Raw genomic sequence first — 22,516 nt, forward strand, 5'->3', positions numbered from 1 at the left:
ATAGCCCTGTGGAAGCTTGCAACGCCAGACAGCTACCGGTCAGTCGGGAATCAATTTGGAGTGGGCAAATCTACTGTGGGGGCTGCTGTGATGCAAGTAGCCAAAGCAATCACTGAGGTGCTGCTACGAAAGCTAGTGACTCTGGGAGATGTGCGGGTCATAGTGGATGGCTTTGCTGCAATGGGATTCCCTAACTGTGGTGGGGCGATAGATGGAACCCACATCCCTATCTTGGCACCGGAGCACCAGGGTACCCAGTACATAAACCGCAAGGGGTACTTTTCAAAGGTGCTGCAAGCACTTGTGGATCACAAGGGACGTTTCACCAACATCAACGCGGGCTGGCCGGGAAGGGTTCATGATGCTCGCGTCTTCAGGAACACTACTCTGTTTAAAGGGCTGCAGCAAGGGACTTACTTCCCGGACCAGAAAATAACGGTTGGGGATGTTGAAATGCCAATAGTTATTCTTGGGGACCCAGCCTACCCCTTAATGCCATGGCTCATGAAGCCATACACAGGCAGCCTGGACAGGAGTCAGGAGCTGTTTAACTACAGGCTGAGCAAGTGCAGAATGGTGGTAGAATGTGCACTTGGCCGTTTAAAAGGTCGCTGGCGATCGCTACTGACTCGCTCTGACCTCAGCCAAAGAAATCTCCCCATTGTTATTTCTGCTTGCTGTGTGCTCCACAATCTCTGTAAAAGTAAGGGGGAGACCTTTATGGCAGGGTGGGAGGCTGAGGCAAATCGCCTGGCTGCTGATTACGCGCAGCCAGACACCAGGGCGATTAGAAGAGCACACCAGGAAGCGCTGTGCATCAGAGAAGCTTTGAAAACCAGTTTCATGACTGGCCAGGCTACAGTGTGAAATTTCTGTTTGTTTCTCCTTCATGAAAACCCGCCCCCTTTATTGACTCATTCATTCTCTGTAAGGAACCCACCCTCCCCGTTCCCCCAGCTTTCTTTCAAAGGAAATAAAGTCACTATCGTTTAAAAATCATGTATTCTTTATTAAGTAATTATAAACATAGGGAGAGAACCAACAAGGTAATCTGGGTGAGGTTTGGGAGGAGGATAGGAGGGAAGTAAAAGGCCACTGAACAAATTCAATATAATGACAGCCTTTTGGTTGGGCTGTCCACTGGGGTGGAGTGGGAGGGTGCACGGAGCCTCCCCCCCTGCGTTCTTACATGTCTGGGTGAGGAGGATATGGAACATGGTGAGGGGGGAGGGAGGTTATACAGCGGCTGCAGCGGCACTCTGTCATCCTGCTGCCGTTCCTGAAGCTCCACCAGACGCCGGAGCATGTCCGTTTGCTCACACAGCAGCCCCAGCGTTGCAGCCTGCCATCTCTCATCTCGAGCGTCCCTCATGACCTCACGTTCACTGGCATCATTCCTAAATTTAGATACAGTGTCCTTCCACTCATTCAAATGAGCTCTTTCATTGCGGGTGCATTCCATTATTTCCGTGAACATGTCGTCTCGCGTCCTCTTTCTACTCCGCCTTATCTGAGATAGCCTTCGGGACGGAGGAGGTAGGCTTGAAAAATTTGCAGCTGCTGGAGGGAGGGTTGAAAAAAAGGAGAGAAGTTTTTAAAATGATACATTTTACAGAACAATGCTTATACTCTTTCATGGTGAAAAACACTATTCACATTACATAGCACATGTGATTTCAGTACAAGGTCGCATTTTCCATCTTAATATTGAGTGCCTGTGGCTTTGGTGTTAGAGATCACAGACGCAGGTCCGGGCAACAGAATTCAGCTTGCATGCAGCCATGGTAAGCCATTGTCTTTCGGCTTCTGCGCCCTCCTTTCCCACATACCAAGCAAAGCCTGTTGACTGCTGCGGTTTTCCTGTTAACCTTCAGCAGCAGAAAACAAACTAACCCCCCCCTCCCATCCAATTCTCTGGGATGATCGCTTTATCCCTCCCCCCACCGCGTGGCCAATATCAGGGAAGATCCCTGCAGAAACCAAACTAACCCCCCCGTTCCCCCCTCCCGCCATGAATTCTCTGGGATGATCGCTGTACTCCTCCCCCCACCGCGTGGCTGGTAACAGGGAAGATCCCTGCTAGCCAAACGCGAAAAGCTCAGGGCAATTCCCCCCCCTGCGCTCGGCTAACTGCAGGGAAGGATTTCTTTTCAGCCACAGGCAAACAGCCCAGTAGGAACGGCTACCTCTGTCCCCTTAATTAAGTTCCCGTATTTCAACCAGGTTACCATGAGCGATATCACTCTCCTGAGGATTACACAGCAAGATAAAGAACGGATGTTGCTTGAATGCCAGCAAACACCGGGACCATACGCTGCCAGGCTTTGTCAGGCAATGATACCAGATTACTTGCTGCAAGCATGGCGTGGTCAAGTGTCCTACCATGGAGGACGGAATAAGGCTGCACTGTCCAGAAACCTTGTGGCAGGCTTTTGGAGTACTTCCAGGAGAGCTTCATGGAGATGTCCCTGGAGGATTTCCGCTCCATCCCCAGACACGTTAACAGACTTTTCCAGTAGCTGTACTGGCCGCGAATGCATCCCAAGTCCTCAGGGCAAAGTAATCATTAAAAAAGGCTTGCTTTTAAAACAAGTTTTATATTTTAAAAGGTAAACTCACCTGAGGTCCCTTCCATGGGGTCATGGTCTTGGATACTGGCTTGGGAGGGTACTTCAGTCAGGCTGAGAAAAAGATCCTGGCTGTTGGGGAGAACGGAGTGCTGGGTGCTCTCTGCAAGCTCGTCCTCCTCCTCCTCCTCTTCCCCATCCGCAGAATCCTCAGGTGTAGCTGATGAGACTACGACCCGGAATCCACGGTCACAGGTGGGGCAGTGGTGGCGGCCCCCACTAGAATTTCATGCAGCTCGGCGTAGAAGCGGTATGTCCGCGGCTCTGACCCGGAGCGACCGTTTGCCTCCTTTGTTTTTTGATAGGCTTGTCTGAGCTCCTTGACTTTCACGCGGCACTGATCTGAGTCCCTATTGTGGCCTCTCTCCATCATGCCCTTGGAGATTTTTTCAAAAGTTTTGGCATTTCGTCTTTTTGAACAAAGTTCTGCTAGCACTGAATCCTCTCCCCATATAGCGATCAGATCCAGTACCTCCTGTACGGTCCATGCTGGTGCTCTTTTTCGATTATCGGCCTGCATGGTTACCTGTGCTGATGAGCTGAGCTATCTGTGGTCACCTGTGCTCTCCACGCTGGGCAAACAGGAAATGAAATTCAAATTTTCCTGGGGCTTTTCCTGTCTACCTGGCCAGTGCATGCGAGTTCAGATTGCTGTCCAGAGCGGTCACAATGGTGCACTCTGGGACAGCTCCCGGAGGCCAATACCATCGAATTGCGGCCCCACTAACCCTAATTCGAAATGACAAAATCGATTTTGGCGCTACTCCGCTTGTCGGGGTGGAGTACAGAAATCGATTTTAAGAGCCCTTTATTTCGAAATAAATGGCTCCGTTGTGTGGACGGGTGCAGGGTTAATTCGATTTAACGCTGCTAAATCCGAATTAAAGTCATAGTGTAGACCAGGCCTGAGTCTGCTCCACAGCCTTAGCAAACAGCCAGTTGGCTTTTAGCTCATGCAGTAAAGGCTCATGCACTAAGCTCCAGAGGTCCCTGGTTCAATCCCACCCACCAATGATCGGGGCCTGTCGGCGTTACACTAAGCACCTTGCAGGATTGAGCCTTTACTTTCATATTGAAAATGTTTAGATTTATTTTGTTTTGTTTTTATCCGCAGTTTAAGCTCTTGGGCACTCTCATCAACTTCAGTAGGGCTATTTACATGTTTAAAGTTAGGCATGTGCTAAAATTCCTTGCTGAATTGGGGGCACTAATAGGTAAAGTGAATGCAGTGGATACGATTGGGGCAAGGTAATACCATCCTGGGGTTTTGTCACTTTATTCTGGGATGCTGAAAGCCGTGTATTTATACTGATGGCATTCAATCGTTACCTGGAATTTAAGCATAAGTTCTGGAACACTAATAAACTCGGACATAAAACTAGGGATTTAGGAGCTCTACTGAATTACCCACATTTTATCAAACAGGGAACAAAACAAAGCATTGAAAAGAGAATGTTGCATAGTGTTCAACTGTCACTCATTTCACTTCATGTGGTATGTAAAGCAAAAATCTATAGAATTGGAATAATCAATCATGCCATGGGATGCTTGTTGTCTCAATAACAGACATGAAAACGCCATAGACTTCACTGATTCATCACTCAATCTTGAATATACACAAGATGCCAGCCTACAGAATATACACAAGATACCACCCACATTAGTAGGTGTAATTAACATCATGTAGTCACAGTATGTTTCTTGAAATGCTGGGGTTTCAGCATTAAAAATTAGTTTGAAATCCCAATCCCTGTTTAGAGCATGAAAAATTCAGTCATCCGTTTGGTCTTGGAGAGTCAAATAATCAAGTGACGGCTCTTCTTCCCCCATCTCCTCCCAGCTAGCTCCATCCAATGCCTACTCCCACTCCTCTGTTCTTGTCTTGTGTTAGCATGGGTATCAGGGTGATACTCCAATATGTGAAAGAGACTAAAGAGTTCACCTGTGGAATGAGGCTACAATTAACGAATTTCCATTGTAGATGAAATAATGGCACTGTTCTCCCACCACCAGCAAAGAGCAGGTTGTCAGGAAAGTTATGCACCCCTTTCATAAAGCGGGAGCATATGTAAGAAACAGCAGGGCTCTTTATGCAGCTCCCAGCAACCAAGAGAGAGGTGGGTGGGACCAGAACTGGACTCAGACCAATTAATTTCACATGCAGTAGTCATTGAACAGCTATCCTGTGAAAATGACTAAGTTGCATTAGAACCAGAGGCCTACAATCGAGGTGAAAATGTTTGTGTACCAGTTCTCTAAACCCTCCTGATTAGAGGGACCATTTTTCTTGAATTTGACTAACAGTGTTGTTAATATTCTACCAAGCTTATTTCATCTTTCAGAGAGCTGTTGGCCTATGTTTTAGGATCATGAGTGTTTGAGTGTCTAGTTCCTTACCGAAGACAGATGAATTAAGATGTGATTTATTTCTGCTTCATCAAATCTCGATCTGCTATTGCAACAACTTTGATTTTTGGAAAATTGTCCTGTTATGTACTTTCTTCCATGATACAACTATGTTAAGGGAGTGGGGGGGTGAGGGGAATTCCATGATACAACTATGTTAAGGGGGGGGACGGGACTTCTGCCTCCAAGTTGGCCCATGGTGCCAGCTTCCATCACTTGTTAAATCGGAGGTTCTCAAACTGGGGGGCGGGATCCCTCAGGGGGTCGTGAGGTTACTACATGGGGGGGTCGCGAGCTGTCAGCCTCCACCCCAAACCCCGCTTTTCCTCCAGCATTTATAGTGGTGTTAAATATTTAAAAATGTGTTTTTACTTTATAAGGGGGGTCGCACTCAGAGGCTTGCTATGTGAAAGGGGTCACCAGTACAAAAGTTTGAGAACTACTGTGTTAAATTTTCAAACAGGCACCTTTGTGCTTTCTCCCATGCTGCCCCTCATGTTTGGGTATAGCTCCCTGTAAACATCCACAAAACGAATTCATTATCCTTCAGATCCCTCCTTAAAACTCTCTTCTTGCCACGATGCCTACAAAACTTCACTACAGTTAGGCTGCGAGGGTGCTGAGACCATTGCCTATTGTGCTAACCAAGGTCGTCTCATTATTTCCTTGCACTCCTGTGTTAGTCTATGTTCATTGGTTGTCTCATCTTAGACTGTAAGCTTTTAGGGAGGGATTGTCTTTTTGTTCAGTGTTTGTACAGCTGCTAGCACAATGGGGTTTTAGTCCACGACTGAGGCGCCTAGGCACTACAATAATACAAATAATAATAATTCATTATTAACTTTTAGGATTTGATGCCTTTCCATTGTGGCGACTTCTCAACTTTAACATTACATGAAAGATAGTTTATGAAGTAAAAATTTAAAGTTGGAGAGTCCCAATCCCTGATTCAATCTGGTGCATCACAATGCCAATTAATGTACTTGGATCTGATGGGCTCACTCTCTTGTCTATCACCTGTATGTTTCTAGCCAAAACATACAAAAAGATACAATAACAAGAAAGAAAGAGAAAAAGGAAGAAAGACTAACTGGAGAGAGAAATTAACACCAAAGAGAAAACCCTGGTATCAGTATTGTGATTCTTTAAGACCACCAGTTAAAGAAAGAATAGGACCAACGAGGAGAATAGAAGGCAGAGGAGCAAAGATGAGTGAATCACAAGGCAGAGAAACAGTTCCAGGCTAAGGCCCTGACTTCAGAAAACCTCCTTCTTCAGGACAGCATACAACTCTGAGCACAGGCTTAACTAGGGTTACCATTCGTCCGGATTTACCCGGACATGTCCTCCTTTTTGTGTTAAAAATAGCGTCCGGGGGGGAATTTGCAAATCACTAAAAATGTCCGGGATTTCCTCCCCATGCAGAGCAAGGCGCGGCTGGGAGGGCTGCAGGAAAGTCAGCCGCTCGCATGGGGCTCTGGCAGCCAGAGCCCTTCCCCCGCAGCTTGCCGGGCTGGACTCCGGAGCAGCTGTAGAGCTCCTCCTCCCCGCCCCCGCATTCTGAGCCGGCCGGCCTGCCGGGCCGTTCGCATCGGGCCTCGGCAGCTCCTCCTGCCCAGCGCCCCGCTCCGGCAGCACTGTGCGGGGGCAGGGACCAGGTTGTGTGTTGCGCTGGGGAGCACAGCCACGTGTCCGGCTCCGCACAGAGCCCAACACCATGTTCTGAGCGGCAGGGTAAGGGGGGCAGGGGGCAGGAGAAGGGGCAGGGAGATTTTGGAGGAGGCAGTCAAGAGACGGGGGGGGTCGGGAGTTCGGGGGGGGGCTTTTTGTGGGGGTGGAGAAGGTTTTGGGCAGTCAGGGTACAAGTAGGGGGTAGGGTCCTGGGGGGCAGTTAGGGTGGGGGAGGGTCTTAGGAGGGGGCAGTTAGGGGACAAGGAACAGGGAGGCTTAGGTAGGGGGTGGGGTTCTGGAGGGCAGTTAGGAGCAGGGGTCCCAGGAGGGGGCAGTCAGGGGACAAGGAGCGGGGGGGGGGGTGTTGGGAGTTCTGGGGGCAGGGCTGTCAGGGGGCAGGGGTGGGGAGAGGGATCGGAGCAGTCAGGGGACAGGGAGCAGAGGGGTTTAGATGGGTCGGGAGTTCTGGGGGGGGGGCTGTCAGGGGGTGGGGAGTGGTTGGATGGGGCGTGGGAGTCCCAGGGGTCTGTCTGGGGGTGGGGGTGTGGATAAGGGTTGGGGCAATCAGGGTACAGGTAGGGGGTAGGGTCCTAGGGGGCCAGTTAGGATGGGGGGAGGGTCTCAGGAGGGGGCAGTCAGGGGACAAGAGGCAGGGAGGCTTAGGTAGGGGGTGGAGTCCTGGGGGGCAGTTAGGGGCAGGGGTCCCAGGAGGGGGCAGTCAGGGGACAAGGAACGGGGGGAGGGTTGGGGGTTCTGAGGGGGGCGGGAAGTGGGAGGGGCAGGGGCGGGGCTCCTCCCGTCCTCTTTTTTGCTTGCTGAAATATGGTAACCCTAGCTTAACTGCTTTTCTGAAGTGGGGCCTAAACCAGCACACTTGCAATCACTTACTTCTGGGGCCTGGTAATACTTGTTAAGAAAGCCATACTAAAGCAGTAAGAGTCATTTAAGTTTGGAAAAGATGGAGAAAATTAAAACTATTTTGGTCAAGCAATTCTGTGTCTGAGACACAAACAGTGAGGTGGTATTAAGAAACTAAAGTAATGGTGCGCATGTGCTGGTAACAAAAGGGAAAGAAACACTTCAGACTCTACTGGTCAGTGAAAAAGCAGTTAACAGCAAAGAGGAGTCACAGTGGGAATCAGAATTGAAGGTGATTTATATTGCTCAGTACAAAATAAGTAAAACCTTGGTTTGAGGAAGTAGTGGAGTGTATAGAAGGGGAAAAGAGAGAATCATTAACTTTGTTATTACATGGTATATCCTAATTGTTGCAGTTGCTGTGAAATTGTGCAGAGGCGTATGTATCTTAGAGGTAATTTATTTGTGAATTATTTAATATTAGAAGAGAACCATGTTGAGTTATTTTAAATTATGAAAGGTTTATATAAGAAATGTCCAAGATTTTATTCTTGGGAGCATTTCAGCCCTTCTTCCACACCCCATTAGGCCTTCAAATGTTGGGTCTCCAGGTCAACTGTCACAAAGGATCAAAGTTTGACCTTAAAGTAACTTAATTGAGAATGGTTTCAGAGTGGTAGCCATGTTAGTCTGTATTAGCAAAAAGAACGAGGAGTACTTGTGGCACCTTAGAGACTAACACATTTATTTGAGCATAAGCTTTTGTGGGCTAGAGCCCACTTCATCAGATGCATGGAGTGGAAAATACAGTAAGAAGATAGATATAGATATAGATATATAGAGAGCGAGAAGATGGAAAAAATGGGGGTTGCCATACCAACTCTAATGAGACTAATCGATTAAGGTGGGCTATTATCAGCAGGAGAAAAAAAACTTTTGTAGTGATAATCAGGATGGTCCATTTCAAACAGTTGACAAAAAGGTGTGAGTAACAGTAGGGGGGAAATTAGCCTGGAGAAATAGTTTTTAGTTTGTGTAATGACTTAGCCACTCCCAGTCTTTATTAAAGCCTAATTTAATGGTGTCCATTTTGCAAATTAATTCCAGTTCTGCAGTTTCTCGTTGGAGTCTGTTTTTGAAGTTTTTTTGTTGAATAATTGCAACTTTTAGGTCTGTAATTGAGTGACCAGGGAGGTTGAAGTGGTCTCCGACTGGTTTTTGAATGTTGTGTGGTATGGCCCCACAGTATGCCAATGTTTTTATGGCTGACTTAGAACAACGCTTCCTCAGCTCTTGTCGACTAACGCCCCTACTCTACTTGCGCTACATTGATGACATCTTCCTCATCTGGACCCATGGAAAAGAAGCCCTTGAGGAATTCCACTATGATTCCATCCCACCATCAATCTCAGCCTGGACCAGTCCACACAAGAGATCCACTTCCTGGGCACTACAGTGCTAATAAGCAATGGTCACATAAACACCACCTGATACCAGAAATCTACTGACCGCTATACTTACCTACATGCCTCCAGCTTTCATCCAGACCACGCCACTTGATCCATTGTCTACAGCCACGCTCTAAGATACAACCGCATTTGCTCCAACCCCTCAGACAGAGACAAACACCTACAAGATCTCTTACAACCTACAAGCATTCTTACAACTACAATACCCACCTGCTGTAGTGAAGAAACAGAGTGACAGAGCCAGAAGAGTACCCAGAAGTCACCTACTATAGGACAGGCCCAACAAAGAAAGTAACAGAATGCCACTAGCCGTCACCTTCATCCCCCAACTAAAACCTCTCCAGCGCATCATCAAGGATCTACAACCTATCCTGAAGGACGATCCCTCACTCTCACAGATCTTAGGAGACAGGCCAGTCCTCGCTTACAGACAGCCCCCCAACCTGAAGCAAATACTCACCAGCAACCACACAACAAAAACACTAACCCAGGAACCTATCTTTGCAACAAAGCCCGTTGCCAACTCTGTCCACATATCTATTCAGGGGACACCATATTAGGACCTAATCACATCAGCCACACTATCAGAGGCTCGTTCACCTGCACATCTACCAATGTGATATATGCCATCATGTGCCAGCAATGCCCCTCTGCCATGTACATTGGCCAAACCAGACAGTCTCTACACAAAAGAATAAATGGACACAAATCAGACATCAAGAATTATAACATTCAAAAACTAGTCGGAGAACACTTCAACCTCCCTGGTCACTCAATTACAGACCTAAAAGTCGCAATTATTCAACAAAAAAACTTCAAAAACAGACTCCAACGAGAAACTACAGAACTGGAATTAATTTGCAAAATGGACACCATTAAATTAGGCTTTAATAAAGACTGGGAGTGGCTAAGTCATTACACAAACTAAAAACTATTTCCCCAGGCTAATTTTCCCCCTACTGTTACTCACACCTTCTTGTCAACTGTTTGAAATGGACCATCCTGATTATCACTACAAAAGTTTTTTTTCTCCTGCTGATAATAGCCCACCTTAATCGATTAGTCTCATTAGAGTTGGTATGGCAACCCCCATTTTTTCATGTTCTGTGTGTGTGTGTGTGTGTGTGTATATGTATATATATAATCTTCCTACTGTATTTTCCACTGCATGCATCTGATGAAGTGGGCTTTAGCACACGAAAGCTTATGCTCAAATAAATTGGTTAGTCTCTAAGGTGCCACAAGTACTCCTTGTTTTTTTTTTTAATTGAGAAAGTGGATATTAAACAGGTTAGGGTTCTGTATCATGTTGCCTGTAAAAAACAAACAAACTTGATTTGTATGTTTTGAGTGTACGTTTAAAATATATATTTAATTTGCATGTTGATAATTCTAATGTCTTTGAATTTAGAGTAGTCATAGTGATAAATCTACAACAGGAACAGTCTGACAGTATTATTATTATTATTAGGTAATAAGCATTGCTTACATTGTGTACCCATTATGGTAATTTATCATACAATTTGTAATTGGAAATTTTTCTCTAATACAGTTATTTTATTAAGGTCTGTCTTGCAAGTTGCTGAGCTCTCTCAATTCCCATTGAATTATGGGAATTGAGAGTGTTCAGCATTTGTCAGGAGGTGTTCATCCCCTTGTATGATCAAGCCCTTGATGTACTGTATAATTAATAGGCTTGTTTCAAAAATTAGTTAGAAAGGAGTAAGTTAAAGAAAACATGGTACATGAACCTGAATAAGGTATCTGTAGTCCACAATAAACACACAAGGAAAAGAAGGTGAAGTTATACTTTACATGCATTTAGATAATTTACTATATTGCTTCAGAAGTGATAATCCAACCAGAGAACAGAATCAAAAGGAAGACCTGCCACTAGTATAATTGGAGTGCAAAGCAAAATGTCATTCTGTTACTTTTGGCGAGTGTCATTTAAACATTGTATAAGACAGCTGTGTGTGTTAGTGCCGTGCATAAGTAAAACTAAATACAAAATCATATGTATATTAAAGCTCTTCAATCCCATCTTTGCAATATTACTCTCAGAAATGTTATTAATTCCAAGCTGTAGCCTCAGCTATAACTCTGATTAATACCTTACTTTGGAACTTGGAAATTCTTTTGCAATCAAAAATTAATCAGGGCAAATCATCTGTCTAGAACCATTAGTTTATTTTTCCAACAGTGGAAAATACTATTAATCCATAAAGTGATGAACAGTTATTTCTTTTGGTGTGCATACTGCCCTCAATTATTTGCTACTTTTTTATGATATTGAGAAGTAAAATGCTACAATTCTACCCTTCCTGAAACTTTTTCTTTTTCAATCATAGTCATAACGACAAATCAGTTGACATATACAGCACATTGACTTGGTAATGATGGTGGAGAATTTGATGCCACACTGGCATGTTGCAGAGGGGATACATTTGATCTTGGAGGGTGGGGGAGAAAGCCACAGTACACACTCTGGTGGATGCTTTACATAATTAATTTAGTGGTGACTTTGGAAAAAGTCTGCAATTTGTTTTCTTGGCCAGACACTAAAATGTGCTACGGTGGCAGTTATTTTAACTAGAAGGAATATGGAAACGCTAAATCCAAAAAGATTACCTTTGTGTAGCTCCTAGCACAATGGGGTGCATGTTCATACCATAGCACCTTGGAGCCGTAGTTAATACTTCTGCTAAAAAGAGTGTTATGGTGAAAAGTCACTGTTCCTTTACTTCACTGTCACCAGTGATTCTGACTGTTTGTTGACTTTTTATTCCTACCATCAGTATTTCAGTTAAGTTTCAAAATAGCTTCTCTGAGAAAAATGTCTATAAAACCTTTTGTGTGTCATTGTTCATAGTCTTTTTCAGGCTGGTATTAGTTTCTTAGTTTACTTTCACAAAGATGTATTTTAAAATAATTATCCCTCTAGCATGTTGAAACTTCAATCTAAAAGGCTAATATAGTTCCACATGCAAGACTTCTATTACCTCATTTAAAAGACTAATTACTTGAATGTGGAAATGTTTTTATTAATTTTTTCAAAATGAGCAAAAGTAATGAAATATAGGAATGCTAGCTTCAAGGATGGTTATACCCTCCAACTGTATTTCATAAATATAGGAAGGTTGTATTTTGCTTCTGACAAAATCTGCCTTATTTTGTGGTTGACAGCATGGTATGCACTGTTGCTCCTGGGGGAATTCTGCGTCACTGTGTGTGCACAGAATTTATGTCCCCCACAGATTTCTTTGCTTCCCCACAGAAAAATGATTTCTGACGGGGAAGCAAAGGGAAGCCGCAAGAGCGGGCACTTGCCCCTCCCCAGCAGTGCAGGCAGGTCAGTTCAGGCGCCTGAAGCAATTGGTAGAAACGTAAATCGCTGCTGGGGGAGGTGGGGCTGGGCAGTCGTGCCTGTGAGAGCTAGAGACACTCTCTCCCTCTCGCTCACTATTGCAGCATTCTCGGCAGGGAGGGACAGGGTTTTGGGGTGTTTCTAAGGAGGTAGGCATGGGGCGAGCTCTGTCCCTTCAGGCAGAGCAGAATGTAGCAGTCTGCCTGCTTAGTGAATTGTTCCCATTCTCTTTGTGAATTCCCCAGGAGTATAAAACAGATGTAAAAGTTTTAAGGCACCTTTACATGGCCAGAGTGGTGTAAAGGACAATATGGCCTTATAAATGCTTATGGTGATTAGAACTGGTATAAATTTTTGGACTGAAAAATTTCTTATCAAAATCTATTTCTTGAACTGTTTGCTACTGACCTTTCTGGAGATGGTCAGTAGCCAATACAAATTGTGAGTTTGATTCCCCAGCCCTCACTTGCTCTTCAGTTGCCTATGATGTAACACTGAGCGTATGGATGCATATATTTGTTGACTAATACTAGAAATAAAGGGTCAAACCTAGCTACATTAGTATTAGGGAAGGGGATTTGGGGATTTTCTCCAATGCTCCCCACTCCCATTCTCCATCCATTGTATTATAGTTTAAATAAATTACCAAAATAATTAAATAGACAAATAAAATATGCAGAATTTTAAAATATTGTGTGCAGAATTTTTTTATTTGGTGCAGAATTTTTAATTTTTTGATGCAGAAGTCCCCCAGGAGTAGTGCACTGGAGTGTATAAATATGCCGGGTAAAATTATTCCATAGAACTATTACACTATTATGGGACAAACATGATTTAGTTCATCCACACTGCAAAACTCGGTCAACGACTGGAACAATATTAGTGTGTTTGTATCTATCATGCTTCTCAGCTGTTTGTAATTGCACATTCTGGGGCTTCTGAGCAAAGTGACAGAGCAGCTGGCATCAGAGTACCAGAGAAAAATATTGTGAATTTTATCCAACATGGACACCCAGTGATTCAAAACATCTGGAGATGTTTGGATGCCATAATTCTTCAGGAGAGTGTGAAGACATAAGAAAACAAAAAATGGGAAAGATGGTCCAGTGGGGCAAGAGGTGGAAGGAGCATGTTGTCTATCATTTTCATAGTGTGGACACATAGTGAAAAGATTATCTCATGGCTCACCATTGCTCCCACTTACAGATGCAGAACATCTTTGTGGCAAGTGCAGCAATTGCTTACATTAAAGAGTGATTTTTGGAAATCGATATATTTTTAGCTTTCTGTACTGCAGTTCAGCAGCTGGAAACAGGAAGAAAAGTTAGCCCCTATGTTATCAGCTAGCTTTCTGTGGACCAACAGTGGTTCATGGATCACACTTAGGGAACCTTTAGTGTAGAGAGCAGAAGAAACATTGAACTACCACATTGATATTTCTTAGACCTTGGTGGGTGCCAGATACAGTGATTTCAACTGGAGAATTGCTGCCAATGAAAGCTGGTACATCTTGGAAGTGAAGCTTGCCAACATCTGCTCAAACAGGTTGACTTGGCTTGCAAGTTCTATTTGGTAGAATTCTCTCTCATTCTCCATAAAGGCAAGAATTTTCTCAACCTCTCCTTACAAATACTCTGTGTTGGGGGCGGGGGCTTCACATTACATTCATGACTACTTTTCTTTTGCTTAGTATTGAAATGTGGCACTCAAAATGTAACAATTACAGACATATATTTAGTCAAAACAAAGATCCCACAAGGCCTGTCACTCTTTGAAGGCAGCAAACGTACATATTCTGGAAAATACCACTGCTCTAGTGTTAACATAAAAATACTAGACTGCATGGCAACTCTTTTTTAAAAATGTAAATGTAAGAAATTACTATCTTGCTTGTATGCAAAATAGGTTAATTTTTAGAATCTGCACTGAAATGGATAGTAAGAGTTTGTGCATTTTAATGTAATTTTAATTAAAATGCTGAAACGTGGAAGTGCTCTTCTTTGGCCTTAAATGGTCTCCAAACCAATCCATACTGTGCTTGGGGATCTCTTGATTGCATTCGCTATGGTCAAAATTTCGAACTTATTAAGCAGCAACATTTTTGGCATAACAACTGTAAGGCTATTTCCAGTGTATTATGAGGTGTTCAAACCCATACTTTCAGTTTTATTTTGAAAGTAGTGTTCTTTTATGAAGGTTATATTCATCTGTGCAGAAGATTTAATATTCCATGGCTGTTTTCTCCTCAGTGCAGGAGCTGGAGGTGTTGAGAATCCATAGTGAGTATTTCAGTATTGAAATCACATATCAGCATGCAGGGCTTGATCCTGCAAAATGCTAAGTGCCTTTAGTTCCCGGTAACCCTAGAAGAAGGTGGAGGTATTCTGATTGATTTTAATATAACTATGGACAAATATATTTACCTGATAAATGTATTGGAATGGAGAATTGTTGGTAGGAAGGAATGTGCAGCATGGAAAGGCATTGGTTTACATTTGGCCTATTACCACAATAGCAGTGTGATCTAGTGGACTTGAACACAGGGTTAGAAGCAAGGAACCCATGAGTTCTAGTCCTGACTTTGCCACAGACTCAGTATCCAGTCCTGGGCAAGTTATTTAACTTCTTTGCCTCTGTTTCCATATGGGGAAACTTCCCTGCATTGTTGTTAGGCATGCACAAGCTGGACATGCGCAAGTCCATGGGTCTGGATCTAATGCATCTGAGGGTGCTCAGGGAGTTTGCTGATGTGAAGAGCCATTGGACATTATCTTTGAAAACTCGGACGATTGGAAAAAGGCAAATATAGTGCCCATCTTTAAAAAAGGGAAGAAGGAGAATCCGGGGAACTACAGCCTCACCTCAATCCCTGGAAAAATCATGGAGCAGGTCCTCAAGGAATCCATTTTGAAGAACTTGAAGGAGAGGAAGGTGATCAGGAACAGTCAACATGGATTCACCAAGGGCAAGTCATGCCTGACCAACCTGATTGCCTTCTATGCTGAGAAAACTGGCTCTGTGGATATGGGGAAAGCAGTGGACCTGATATATCTTGACTTTAGCAAAGCTTTTGATACGGTCTCCCACAGTATTCTTGCCAGCAAGTTAAAAAAGTATGGATTGGATGAATGGACTATAAGGTGGATAGAAAGCTGGCTAGATCATCAGGTAGTGATCAACAGCTCGATGTCTAGTTGGCAGCCGGTATCAAGTGGAGTGTCCCAGGGGCCTATCCTGGGGCTGGTTTTGTTCAACATCTTCATTAATGATCTGGATGATGGGATTAATTGCACCCTCAGCAAATTTGCAGATAACACTAAACTGGGGGGAGAGATAGGGTCCAGAGTGACCTAGACAAATTAGAGGATTGGGCCAAAAGAAATCTGAGGTTCAACAAGGACAAGTGCAGAGTCATGCACTTAGGATGGAAGAATCCCATGCACTGCTACAGGCTGGGGACCGACTGGCTAAGTGGCAGTTCTGCAGAAAAGGACCTGGGGATTACAGTGGAGAAGAAGCTGGATATGAGTCAATGGTGTGCCCTTGTTGCCAAGAAGGCTAACGGCATATTGGGCTGCATTAGTAGGAGCATTGCCAGCAGATCGAGGGAAGTGATTCTCCTCTATTTGGCACTGGTGAGGCCACATCTGGAGTATTGTCCAGTTTTGGACCCGCAACTACAGAAAGGATGTGGACAAATTGGAGAGAGTCCAGCGGAAGGCAACAAAAATGATTAGGGGGATGGGGCACATGGCTTATGAGGAGAGGCTGAGGGAACTGGGCTTATTTAGTCTGCAGAAGAGAAGAGTGAGGGGGGATTTGATAGCAGCCTTCAACTACCTGAAGGGGGGTTCCAAAGAGGATGGAGCTAGGCTGTTCTCGGTGGTGGCAGATGACAGAACAAGGAGCAATGGTCTCAAGTTGCAGTAGGGGAGGTCAAGGTTTGATATTAGGAAAACTATTTCACTAGGAGGGTGGTGAAGCACTGGAATGGGTTACCTAGGGAGGCGGTGGAATCTCCATCCTTAGAGGTTTTTAAAGCCCGGCTTGACAAAGCCCTGGCTGGGATGATTTAGTTGGGGTTGGTCCTGCTTTGAGCAGGGGGTTGGACTAGATGACCTTCTAAGATCTCTTCCAATCCTAATCTTCTATGATCATTATCTAACATCAGTACAATGCTTTAGAAACTTAAAGAATTAGATGAGTATTTACTAAGTGTTACTAAATTGCTCATGTGGACAATCCTAAAGAGGAGACCGTATCTCAGCATTTGCACGTATCTCAGCATTTGCACGTAGTACACATTGTGCAGTGCTACTGGGGATGTGTTATGGTCAGCAGCACAGGCACAGTGCCCTACTATTGCAAGGGTGCTGTGTGGTGGTGTGAAGTGATGATGGGAACAAGAGGGAAATTTAAAATAATGAGAGAGAAAAGTAGAGACACTGAAATGGCCTTGAGGAGGTTGTTCTACTGGCCTAAAGGCAGAGCATCTGAATTCAAGCCTAAGCTACAGTCACATAGCACAGAGTAGGCCCATTACTCAATGAGGGGGGAAAGACAATAACAGAAAATGTGGAAATGGCAGAGGTGCTTAATGACTTCTTTGTTTCGGTTTTCACCAAGAAGGTTGGTGGCGATTGGACGTCTAACATAGTGAATGAGGTAGGATCAGAGTGAAAATGAGGTAGGATCAGAGTCTAAAATAGGGAAAGAACAAGTCAAAAATTACTTAGACAAGTTAGATGTCTTCAAATCACCAGGGCCTGATGAAATGCATCCTGGAATACTCAAGGAGCTGACTGAGGTGATATCTGAGCCATTAGCAATCATCTTTGAAAAGTCATGGAAGACTGGAGACATTCCAGAAGACTGGAAAAGGGCAAATATAGTGCCCATCTATAAAAAGGGAAATAAGGACAACCCGGGAATTACAGACCAGTCAGCTTAACTTCTGTACCCGGAAAGAGCAAATAATTAAGCAATCAATTTGCAAAGACTTAGAAGATAACACTGCTCTACAGCCAAAATGCTTCTGAAATAAATGTAGTCAAACTTTACTAATTCTGGGTCATTGAGAACGAAAATGATGCTTAAAATTGTTGATTGGCTCTAGTTTTCAAGATATGCTATTGGGTCAGTATATACGACCCTTGACTTGGGAATGGCGGAGGATAAGTGAGTTATAAAGGGAAGGGATCTCAATTTAAACCAGAAATGACTAAAACACATCTTTGACTGGATCTATGAATAAATCTATGACTGGGTTTGGACAGTACTTGCTTTTTAGGCAAAACAATGAATGATGCAATCTGAAGCTGGTATTGCGTCATACATGATATGAATTGCATCATGTTATTCCTAGAAGTCATGGATGATGCAATCATAACGAAGCTTACATCACTCTGCTGAACAAATTGCCCTATATCAGCTCTAGAAATCATACAGTGTCGTGCTCTCTTATTTGTCAGTGTTTGATTTTGCAAAGGGACACATTTCTGTTTAGCCAAAGTGAGCAGAGATGCCTCGTACTTGTGTGAACAGTGCAGATAACTTCTGCTATGTTTGTGGTGAAGTGACTTTTGCATCACAAAAGCGCGGTATAACCACTATGGTTAAGAAAGCCTATCACCTTTATTTTGGCTGCAAAATTGGAGATCAGGACAAGAGGTGGGCCCCACACATATGCTGCGACACTTGTGCAACAAATCTTCGCCAGTGGTTGAACAGGAAAAGGAAATCTATGCCTTTTGCAGTGCCAATGATTTGGAGAGAGCCAACAGATCATACCAGCAATTGTTACTTCTGCATGGTGCCTCCAGTTGGGAAAGGTGTGTCAAAGAAGAAAAAGTGGACTGTGCATTATCCAAACATTCCATCAGCTATACGCCCAGTACCCCCCGGAGAAGGACTGCCGGTTCCTGATGCACCAGAATCATTCTCACTTGAGTCAGACGAGGAAGAGGATGAAACTTCTGGTCCTGAACCATCAATGTCACAGGACCCACATTTTCTCCCATCCTCCTCCTCTGAACCACACCTCATAACACAAGGTGAACTGAATGACCTTGTCAGGGATTTGGAACTACCCAAGAGTAAGGCAGAGCTGTTGGGCTCCAGACTACAGCAGTGGAATCTCTGGCAGGTGATGTTAGGGTTTCCATGTTCCGTGACCGTCAAAAGGATCTTGTCCCATTCTTCTTCATGGAAGGTGATCTTGTAGCCTGCAACAACATCGATGGTGTGATGGCAGCCCACAACATCGTTCACGATCCAGATGAGTGGAGACTGTTCACTGATTCATCGAAGACGAGTCTTAAAGCTGTTTTACTGCATAATGGCAATGTTTTGCCATCAATTCCAGTTGGTCATGCAGTCCATATGAAGGAAACCTATGACAACATGAAACAACTTTTGAGGTGCATAAACTATGACCAACATCAGTGGCAGCTTTGTGGTGATTTGAAGGTTGTTGCTCTCTTGCTTGGTCTGCAGACTGGATACACAAAGTACTGCTGTTTTCTCTGCGAATGGGATAGTCGTGCAAGAGATTCCCACTACATCAAGAAAGATTGGCCACTCCGACAGTCATTGGAGCCTGGGAGGAAAAGTGTTCAGCATCCACCACTTGTTGAATCAAGGAAGATTTTGTTACCACCCTTACACATCAAGCTGGGTCTGATGAAGAACTTTGTCAAGGCCATTGACAAAACACAAGCAGCTTTCAAGTACCTCCGTGGAAACTTTCCAAGGTTAAGTGAAGCTAAGATAAAGGAAGGTGTCTTTGTTGGTCCTCAGATTCGTGAACTTCTTCGAGATGATGCATTTGACCATGCACTGCGTGGCAAGGAAAAGACGGCATGGAAAGCCTTCCAGTTAGTGGCAAGAAATTTTCTCGGAAACAACAAGGCAGACAACTACAGGTTGTTGGTGGAAAACCTCCTCAAGGCATACAAAAGCCTTGGTTGCAACATGTCACTAAAGATACATTTTTTGCACTCTCATCTAGATTTTTTTCCACCGAACTGCGGAGCAGTGAGCGACGAGCACGGCGAGCGATTTCACCAGGACATTGCAACAATGGAGAAACGCTATCAGGGCAAATGGAGCTTGCAGACTATTGCTGGACAGTGACAAGAGATGCTCCATTTAATGAATACAAGAGACAAGCCAAGAAGCGCCGAGTAGACACTGAATAGGACTAAACTATGTACATAATCGTTTTTTGCCTTTTGTTTCATAATAAATTTTATTTATATAACCCTTTTGCTGATTTTTAAAGTGTTACATAAACAGGACAGGTGAAATATTATCATGTAAAGCAACCATAAACACATGAAAAGACCTAGGTTTACAATTTATGATTAAAACTCTACTATCTACACAATATACATAGACATAAAATGTAAAAACTTAAATATCTTAGAAACAGTAGCCAATCAGTTGTTTTAATTGTCATATTTGAATTCAGCACATCAAAATACATAATAAATAGCACATTTTATCTCTGAAGCAGACGACTTCTCAAAAATTGTAGACCAGTGTAATAAGGTGATAAATAACAGTCAGCATGGATTTGTCAAGAACAAAACGTGTCAAACCAACCTGAGAGCTTTCTTTGACAGGTAACAAGCCTTGTGGATGGGGGGAAGCGGTAGATGTGGTATATCTTGACTTTAGTAAGGCTTTTGATACTGTCTCGCATGACTTTCTCATAAACAAACTAGGGAAATACAACCTAGATGGAGTTACCATAAGGTGGGTGCATAACTGATTGGAAAACCATTCCCAGAGAGTAGTTATCAGTGGTTCACAGTCATGCTGGAAGGGCATAACGAGTGGGGTCCTGCAGGGATCGGTTCTGGGTCCAGTTCTGTTCAATATCTTCATCAATGATTTAGATAATGGCATAGAGTACACTTATAAAGTTTGTGGATAATACCAAGGTGGGAGGGATTGCAAGTGCTTTGGAGGATAGAATGAAAATTCAAAATGATCTGGACAAACTGGAGAAATGGTCTGACGTAAATAGGATGAAATTCAATAAGGACAAATGCTAAGTACTCCACTTAGGAAGGAACAGTTAGTTGCACACGTATAAAATGGGAAATGACTGCCTAGGAAGGAGTACTGCGGAAAAAGATCTGGGGGTCATAGTGAATCACAAGCTAAATATGAGACAACAGTGTAACACTGTTGCAAAAAAAGCAAACATCATTCTGGGATGGATTAGCAGGAGTATTGTAAGCAAAACATGAGAAGTAATTCTTCCGCTCTATTCCGCGCTGATTAGGCCTCAACTGGAGTATTGTGTCCGGTTCTGGGCACCATATTTCAGGAAAGTTTTGGACAAACTGGAGAAAGTCCAGAGAAGGGCAACAAAAATAATTAAAGGTCTAGAAAACATGAGGTAAGAATGAAAAAATTGGGTTTGTTTAGTCTGGAGAAGAGAAGACTGAGAGGAGACATGATAAGTTTTCAAGTACATAAAAGGTTTTTACAAGGGGGAGGGAGAAAAATTGTTCTTCTTAACCTCTGAGGATAGGACAAGAAGCAATGGGCTTAAATTGCAGCAAGGCAGGTTTAGGTTGGACATTAGGAAAAACTTCCTAACTGTCAGAGTGGTTAAGCTCTGGAATAAATTGCCTAGGGAGGTTGTGGAATCTCCATCATTGGGGATTTTTAAGAGCAGGTTGGACCAACACCTGTCAGGGATGGTCTAAATAATAGTCCTGCCTTGAGTGCAGGGGACTGGACTTGATGACCTCTCGAGGTCCCTTCCAGTTCTATGATTCTATGATTTCCTGAGAAATGCGAATCTAGCACACTTTGCCTACTTTATCTCTAGAAACCGCTTTTGGCAAAGACAAGGAACAGCACTGAGAGGTTTTGTCAGGAACTGTCTCTTGTCCTCCTTTTCTAGGAGCGTTGCCTAAAAGAGGGGCCTTGGAGGAGACAAGTGAAGCAAGGGAAAAAATCAGGGAGGGGGAAGACTCAAAGACCTATATAGCCAAATGAGAGGAAAAGACTGAGGTGTAAAGAAAAGAGGTAAACACAATGGGCCAAATTCTGCCCTGAATTACACCGTGTTTAACCTCACTCACTTAAGGGTTACATGAAACTGAGAACAGGGCAGAATTTGGGTCATGATGTCCATTGGGGTTGGGGAGAAGACACACAAATTTACTTTCACTGTTTTACCCTCCTCGTCCCTTCTGCAAAAATCAGTCTATTCACTTGAGAGTGCTTTGGTAACCAAATCAATAACGTGAAACAGTAACTGATTAGACCGGAAGACAAAAGAAACTTTTAAAATAGAAAAATGCTGCTTTCATTTGAAAGAACTGGAGCTGGGAGCAATGGGCAAGAATTAAATTAAACCCTGGGGGAAACTACTCCCAGACAGTTAGAAGAAAAATTGGCTAATGCTTATGTAGTGAAGGTGTTTAAACTATATTTTGTTCAGGGTTGGCTTTAATTAGGAATGTTGGCATACTTTACTCGGGTTTAGAGTACAAGGCAGATGTATTTTTAAGACACCCTGAAACTATTAAACAATAACATCTTTACAAAAATCCCAAAGGAAGTGGAATATATATCTCTAGAAGAAAATATGACTGCTAAATTTGAAGGATGATTATACCTCCAGCTGCTGTATACAGTAGATTCTTAACTTATTTTCTTTCTGAAATTCTCTAAAATAAACAGATTGTTTCTGTCAATATAATTTATTTTTCTATTAGAGACAAAAAGAGGAGATTCTCCCATTGTCAATGTAAACTGGAAAAGTCTATGTTGGATTTAATCTTGTATATCTGACACATTGGTTTTCAAATGTAAAATATAGTTTGAAAAGATACAAGTGCATGGATAGGAACAAGAACTAAAGAGATCAGAGAACTTTGACGTTTTTAATCACATAATTTTTTATATTATCTGGTGGTTTATCAGGTGTTGTATTTTGTGTTGCCTTAGTGTCAATGTTTTTTCTTCAGTCCCAGACAGACTTCATTGTTCTCTTACTATTATACAATACTTGGATCATGTATGATTAAAAATTGATATTTGTATCTGTAAAGTGTGCCTTTAGGGGAAAAATACTTCACGGGTTGGAAGGT

The 22,516-nt window shown here is 43.4% G+C and overlaps 1 protein-coding gene across 1 annotated transcript in view; it reads left to right on the forward strand.

Moving 5' to 3' along the window:
• Positions 1-22,516, forward strand: part of GTF2F2 (general transcription factor IIF subunit 2) — a 134,058-nt gene that overhangs the window by 82,830 nt on the left and 28,712 nt on the right. The window lies entirely within an intron of this gene.

The sequence above is a fragment of the Emys orbicularis genome, chromosome 1 (genome assembly GCF_028017835.1).
Source record: "Emys orbicularis isolate rEmyOrb1 chromosome 1, rEmyOrb1.hap1, whole genome shotgun sequence".
Lineage (NCBI taxonomy): Eukaryota > Metazoa > Chordata > Testudines > Emydidae > Emys > Emys orbicularis.